This window comes from Symsagittifera roscoffensis, unplaced genomic scaffold (genome assembly GCF_963678635.1).
Source record: "Symsagittifera roscoffensis unplaced genomic scaffold, txSymRosc1.1 SCAFFOLD_50, whole genome shotgun sequence".
Lineage (NCBI taxonomy): Eukaryota > Metazoa > Xenacoelomorpha > Acoela > Convolutidae > Symsagittifera > Symsagittifera roscoffensis.
The window spans coordinates 226,099-234,472 of record NW_026970824.1 but is presented as its reverse complement, the minus strand read 5'-3'; positions in this window follow the sequence as shown (position 1 = coordinate 234,472).

Here is an 8,374-nt window from a genome sequence, read left to right as displayed (position 1 = left end):
AGTTCTAATTTTACCTCTGCCAACTAATTGATTGTTCAATTGATACTATTTTCTCCTTAATTCCTCAGTTCTGACTAAATTTTCTTGCAAAGTGAGTTCAAGAGCGAAAATATGCAAAAAGCAGAAAACAAGATTCAGCTTAAGTCATCAAAAATTTCAACGAAAAAACCATGAAAATTATGTTGTAGAAGCAAGAGAGAGATAATCATCAGTTTCGAAGAAGATCATGTTGATTATCATACAATCTAATATACTGTTAAGAGAAATATACCCCAATTTTAGTCAATTTTAGCACTAAAATGTTCAATTTTTATCAATGATCTCAACTTATTAATACTAACAATGTTGAAAAGGTCTCAGAAGTTCTAATTTTTGTACAGTTGTGGGTTATTCTTTGAGAAAAAACTGAGGAGGAGCTGGATCATGGAGTTTGATATAGAAATTTCAAGGAGTATTGCTCTTATTGTTCAATTGAAATGATATTCTTTGGTGAATTCTCCTTGAATTGATTAAAATTTCACTTAATTACAAACATGAAAGTTTAAAAATGGAAAATTTAGGATATATTTGATTAATTTTCACTTTCTCGAAAATTAAGATTAATAACTGTATTTTCCGGAAAAATCGGAAGTATCAATATTGACTCAGTTAATATGATATTTATATGTTCACAGCATTATATATTCCGCTTTTTAGCTAAAGTTAGAGTAATTTTTATCGTATTTCTTTATTTTGAGAGAAAATTGTGAAAAAATCCCTATTTTTATTCAAAGTTTTGTATCAGTGTCTCAACATGATGCCAATTGAAAAACAATTTGAGCTTAATTTCAAACTCTAAACGTATCTACTTTCTATTCAGTTAGATCAGAAGCAAAAAAAGTAGCCAGTAACTTGAAATTTCTGCAGTCATCTCCGCAATTTTGCAATTTGTTCGAAAAACTTTGAAATTAGGCAATTTTTTCGACAAATTTTGAAATTTTTGCATTTTTTTCAAAAAAAACTTGAAATTTTAACAATTTTTTTTTGTAAAAATTTGACTTTTTTAAAGTTTCAGTAGGTTTAAGCATAGTTTCAGCTAGATTGAGTACTGTTTCAAAAAATAAGATAATCTAATAGCACAAGTTTTAAGTCAAATTAAATCCAATTATTTCGTGTTTTGAAATTGTTCAAAAAAATTTCAATTTTTTTGATAAAAAATCCAAATTCTTACCCATCTTACCGTTGACTTACCAGGAACTAAAAAACATAATACCTTCAAAACACAATGTACACATAATACACCAAAAATTACGGAAAATCTAGACATTTCCACACAAAATCCAAAAAACACCGTTTTTCTTAACATTTTCTTACCATCACCTGAAACCTTACCATTCCCTATCTTAACACATTGGGAAACCTATTCCCTATGTCAATACAAGGAATATCTAACCCTTATACATAGGGATATCTATACACTGTCTTAATACATTGGAAATCTATACGCAAAACATGGTACGACCGGGGGCCAAAATTTTTCTGAAACTTACCATCTTACCATCTGATACCTAATATCTTAATACTTCGCGAATTCTATTTCCTATCTTATTACATTGAGAAATCTATAGCCTATGTTAATACATAGGGTGCTGACCGGATACTCGATAGCCTATGTTAATACAAGGGGTTCAGCACCCACCCCTCCCCCCTGATCGCCTCACTCTTCTACTACTTGCGCCAGACAAAGAAGACATTAGTCAAACCGAAGAACACGATATGAACAGTGACTTCATCCCCAAAATAGGCGCCAGTTGTTTTTTCTACATCCAAGAGTGCCGATTCAGAATGGAATGTACCCTGTTTTGGGAGGCAGTGAAGAATCAAGGTCACCCAAAACATAATTTAGCACAGGCAGCGGTGCAGAACACAAGGAACAGACAGGCTGAAATTGACTTGCACAGCAAAGAGGCGGCAAATGGTGAGTTACTAACGAAGGTAGTAAAGGCCGTATCACAAGTAGAAGATGCCTTGGGGGCTGAGACAAGGAGTGCACTAGTGATAAATTATGAGAAAGCAGCTGCAGAGGCTATCAAGAGAGTGAAGCACGACATGGCGACCAAAGAGATCGAGCAACGGTTAAAACATGAGATAGAGAGACAAAAGATGAATGAAACACTCTCGACGACGAGGAAAGAACCGGAGACGGGAGAAAACTTATTGAACAGGAGTAATTGCAATCCTTAAAGATGGTGACAGGCAAACCATTTGGTACCACGAAGATTGGAGCGAGAGTCATGTCAATATTCACAGTGGGCGGTCATGAAGTAACGAGAAACCTGAGTGAACCAAGTGATCAAAAATTATTGCACATTGAAGTATATGCGGACTACTTGAGAACAATAACCCCAAAAACCCCTTCTAGAGCACTGAGAGCTTTATTCACGAGCGGTGGTGGCAAATCGATTCGCATAGACAACAGATATACGGAAGCCTATGGTCCGCATGATGTCATGTTGATCATAGATGGAAAAAACATCTATACAAAGACGATGATAACGTGTGACGCAGATCTAGCCGGACAGATTTATGTTGGCAGAGAAGACCAAAAAGTGAAATCCGTTGGGCACTGTGCTATTCTAGAAGAGGTTGCCATGCATCTGGGGACGGAAGCAGATGTATCTGCACATGTATTGGACATGAGCGACAAGAAGACGCAACTGGTTGGGTTGTTGGACACGGGATCCGTTTTGAGTGTAATACCAATTGTATTTTGGAGGAAATTGGGATCCGACAAAGACGACTTTATTGACTCAAGAGTACGGCTGTCAGTAGCAAACAAGGGGTCGCTTCGGGTTGTAGGCAGGACTCTATTAATATTCCTAAACCTGGGGGAAAGCAACTTAAGGGTGAGTTTTCTGGTGGTGGAGAATCAAGATGAGTCTGACTATTTTATAATAGGCAGATATTTCATCAAGAATTTCGATGTAACAATTGATCTTAACAATGCAATTTTCAAGATTCAGAACCCGGAAAGTAAGTACGTAATTAAACCATTAAATTTGATAATGGCGAATGAAAATAAGGCTTCACTTTTCTTGAGTAGGAGGGTAAGGCTGAAAGCGAATGAGGCGGCAATAGTAAGATTGCGGTTGAAAAACTATAATGAACTAAGTGACAAAAAAAAAGTATATATAGTACCTAACCCAAACAGTCAAAGTGCTGCAATTTGATGAAGATCCTTCTCGATAACCAAGAGTTGCCTCTGCGTCAGTGTCTTCTTCAATACTCCTGATATACTAATCACAATCCAGAGGAAAAGGAAGCTGGCATGCGCGCTGCCCATGAAAACTAGATATGAAATGACTAAAAAAAAGAAAGAAAAAGAAGTTCTTGATCGCCCGAATCATTGGGATAAGATTTTTATCTTGAGAAAATTAAAAAAAAATAAAATGTTCATCAGAACTTATCTTTTGAAGTCACTTAAGTCATAGACAGACGACGAACTTTCGAACTGTTCGGAATTTCCGGAAAGACACACACTAGAATTGGAAATGGACAAAATAGTATTACCAGTGGATGAACACTTAAGGGGAAAGTAACAGACGAACAGCGCGAAGCCATCAAAGACGTTGTAGATAGGAATCAGGATGTTTTCTCGAGACATATGGCAGACATCGGATGATGTAACTTCGCTGAACATGAAGTAGAACTGAAGGAGTCGGCGGTACCACACAGGATTGGGGCGATGGAAATGACGCCAAACAAATTGGATGCATGTAGAAACGAGATAGAGAACGTACTAGAGTATGACATTATAGAACCATCCAAATCACCGTCGGCGTGTGGAGTAGTGATGGCTAAAAAATAAGGATACCAATTTAGGTTTTGTTGTGACTTTCGAAATCTGAACTCCGTCAAGGTGATGGATGCCTACTCCATACCTAGGATAGATGAGAGTCTCTCAAAATTAGAAGACGCCAAATTGTTTACAACTCCTGATCTAGGGTCGGCTTTTTGGCAGGTACCTCTGAGGAAACTGGACAGGGATCAGACGGGTTTTGCATGCGAGCTGGGATTATTTCAATGGAAAAGGATGCTAATTGGTCTTTGCAATGCGACAGCAACATTCCAACGACTGATGGCACAAGCTCTGACAAGCGTAACAAAGAAGTACGGCAATTTGGTAATTTGCTACGTAGATGATGTGGTGATTGCAACACCTACTCTGCAGGACCATATTGAACGACTAGACGAGGTGTTCGCTTGCATGAAGAGGGCAGGACTGAAATGCAAGCCGTCAAAGTATGAGATTCTTATAGACTCGATTAAATAACTGGGGAGAATGGTGGATAAACATGGCATTTGACCAGACCCGGACGCGGTAGAGGCAGTGCTGAGTTGGAAATAGCCAAAAACAAAACACCAGGTGATGAGCTTCTTGGGTTTCGCAAATTACTACAGGGAAACCACTGATGGCTATGCGGACAAATTATATCCAATGCAACAACTCATGAAGCACAAGGGGAAAACTCACATGGAATAACGCGGCGGAAGAATTATATCAGAGAACAAAGAAAGAACTATGCGAAGCACCTGTGCTATTCATGCCGTCCGAAAGAGGAATGTACGGGCTCGATACCGATGCATCGGTAGTAGCGATCTCGGGCTGATCCACAAGAACAAGAGTGGAACGGAAAGACAGTAGTGAGACCGCTTGCCTATGGGAGCAAACTCTTGAGTGATATGGAAATGAAATCAGAAGCACCCAAATTGGAGATGTTTGCGCTTGTCACTTTCGTGGAAAAAAACAGGACATACCTGGGTAGCGAATCAATCAATTGAAGGTCGACAACAGAGCACTCAGCTGGTTGAAAACGTACTCAGTGGACCAGAGCTACATCGGGAGGTGGATAGTGCGGCTGGATGGCTACCAAATGATCACCGAACACAGAACGAGGAACAAGCACCAAAATACTGACAGCTTGAATAAGAAGAAGAAATTCTAAGAGAGACAGGATCAAATGGAGGCTGATATACCGGAGAGCAAAGATGGCTTTTCTTTTATAGACAAGGAAACATATGACAGCCTACCGCTCACAAAATGGTTAGATAAGTCGGGAAAACCGAAAGAGGACCATCCGGTATTCTCAAGTGAACATAAAACAAAAGAAATTGAATTAATGCTCAAGTCCAAGATAGTGAGGGAAACGCTAAAGGCAAAAGGCTACGACCTCGACGAAGTGGAAACAGGAAAGGTGACGGTAGGAGAGGATCTAAGAAAACTACTCGAGAGATTAGCAGATGACAAACTTGTGGTCTCAGAAAGTGGTAGAGACAGACGGGAAGTCACCATTTTGAAAAAACGGGAAGTGAAACAAGACGGAGATTTGACAAAAAGCCGGGAGCCACAGAGCAAGGAGGTTGTGCGGACACTAAACGAGAGAATCCAGGAAAAAGTACTCAGGCGGACGACAATACGAAAGAAGAGTGTGTCTTTCTAGCAGGAAGTTGAACACCTTGCTCTAGATCAAAAGTCTGGTGAATGGCCGCAACCAGGAATAGATGGCGGGGGAGAAAATTTGTCCGTTGAGTCGGAAAAATGAGATGATGGTTCGCAGGAGAGTGACAATGAGCAAGACAGTCTCTGCACAGTATTAGTTGAAGAAAAAATGAGGTACCACGACAGAAAGTTGCAAACAGATCCATCGTCAGTGACATACAACCTGGGTCATGATGACGCGTAAGGAGGGGAAGACCTTGAAAAGATAGCAGTGTCGAGAAAACCATTCAGGTAGATATCTTGCAGTTCGAACAACAGGACGAATCTAGAGCCAGAGGTCGACATGGAGATCTTGAGAAGGTTAGTTTGCGTGAAGCTTAAAAAGGACATCCACAACCCTGGAGAGCTGAATGGTCAAATGATGGCAATGAGGAATACGTCAAAGCGAGATACAGACTGTCGGATCAGAAGCGACCACCGAAGAGTAAAAAACTGACGAGTAGCATATCAAAATGGATTCGCACGGGAGTGAAGGAGAAAAGAGACCTGTAAGATGATAGTTGTTAAATCTTGAGCCAGTTCTACAAGGAGAGAAAGGAATTGCTCTATCACCCAGATGATGGCCTGGTAGCCTGTAGGAAAAAAGACGAAAAGTTCTACACAAGCATAACCTCATCATACAACATCAGCTATACCAAACATAGTATTGTTCAGATCGCATGACCAAACTGGACATCAGGGGATAGACAAGGTACAACAAAAAATACTACACAAGTTTGATTGGCCAGGGCTTCTGTCGTTCTTGCTGGTGAAGGATCCCAGGAAAACGAAATTCCCTCTTAAGTCTGTGCAAAGCGCGGAGTTTAACGACGTCGTGCAGATAGACCATCAGAAGATCTGTAAGACCGACTCGGGATATTATCAGATATTAGTAATTATAGATCATTTCACGAAACTGGCAGAAGCGGTACCATGTCAGATGGCCTCGGGAAAAAAACGATCACTTGATAATGCACTAGATATCACGATATGGTTGTTCGATGACATTCCAATCGGACATTGGGAAGGCATCTGTGGGGGACCTGACAACATTGCACAGGCTCATTCAACGACCTACGAACCACAAACGAATAGATTCGATGAGACAAAGATTAGAACACTAGTGGATATGCTCGAGGTATATGACTGACTGGGACAAATATCTGCCGCAGGTGGTGGGGGCGTATGACAGCACGCATCATTCGACAACGGGGATTAGTCCTTTCATGATATTAACTGGTAGAGAGAGTATGAGGGAAAGAAGACGTCACATCAAGCTTATGTGAAGGAAGCAGTCAAAAGACAACAGGAACTTTACGAGATGTGCAGAAGGAACACAGCACAGGCACAGATGAGACAGTGGAAGAAATACAATGAAAAATACTTCAAGCGAAGCCGTATGCTGTGGGAAATAGGTCTGGGTGTTCCAGAACATCGTACCTCCAAAAGAGGAAAAAAGCTACTGAAGAAATGGAGAGGGCCGTTCATGATAACGGAAGTGAACCAGCGGGAAAGGCTTTATCGCTTGAGTACAATGCTGAAATCACTTATAAAACAATCTCGCTGCGATAGGCGTAGCTGGTTTCTCATCTCAACGAGAACTGGTCCGCGAATTGAGGAAGATTTGGTCATATTGACCCATTGGAGTTGACTTTTTCACCTGTGATATGCTTTTGTTGAGCTGTGTTCCCTGCAGAATTGGGTAGATGCTCTTCTGAAAACTTTCTCATTGCATCTGAAGATGCTGCGAAACTTTACAATCTGCGAATACTCGAAGCGAAACTAGGTTTTAGAAAAATGACTGTTACCGATATTGTGTTCTCTGTCATTGAATCAACTTTGCTCAAAAGTGCTGCGAAGTACCCATATCAAGAAGAAAATATCATAACATTTCTTCTATTAGCTGGTCAGCGCAGCTGGTAACATGAAGTTGTTTTTGATCTTGAACCGGTTTTACAAACTATAATAGCAATGAACACCAAAAATGAGTTTCTTGGAGCTAACCGAACGAATCTTTTCCATTATCAAAAGTTTCGATGGGAACAGTTTACTTTGAGAAGAACTCGTTTGTCAATAGCCTTAGATCAATTCGTACAAAAGGTCATAAATGTCTCTTCTTCAACACACTATGAGCGCTGGGTTTGTTGCACTGCTCGCTGGGGATCACTCTGGATAACTGCCAGCACCCTTTATTAATTGTTTCGATCTCACTAGTACACGTTGGGAAGCTCGTGAATTCTTGCATCCATAACTTATTAACTGCTCAGTTCTACTCACACGATCTTCAATTCTCAAACGCTGGAAAGTTTTATTTGGGGTATACGCTCGTCCAATGTATTAATTACATCCGACCGCAAAACCACAAAGAACGGCTTTCTAACTTCAACAGTCTGAAGTTGAATGAAATCTAGTTGCAGGACCTCATTCAGAATTGTAGGCATCTAAAACATAGGAGTTAGCATCAAGAATTTAAAGAGTTTTTAAAAGAATCAACTCGCAAAGACCTTCAAGAGCACAACGCATTGCACAATTTTAGTGCTATTGTTAGCTAAAAAGAAAGAAATGATCTCTGTAGAATCCTTTCTTTCTTTACCCAATGATCCCTCTACACCCAATGAACCCTGTAGGGATTCACCCAACCTAGTGTTGTAAATCTGTATTACTGGTACCGTTTACCATTATCCTTGGTTGTTTTATATGAAGATAATTCTGATGAAATTCCATCATCAAACCGAACTTTTGAAGCAAATTCAATGTGTTCATCGTTACATCTCTCCATAAAAAATCGTTCAGATTGTGCAATGAAATGATTTTTTCACAACCGCAGAATTTTTTTTTGAATATTTCGATTGCTAC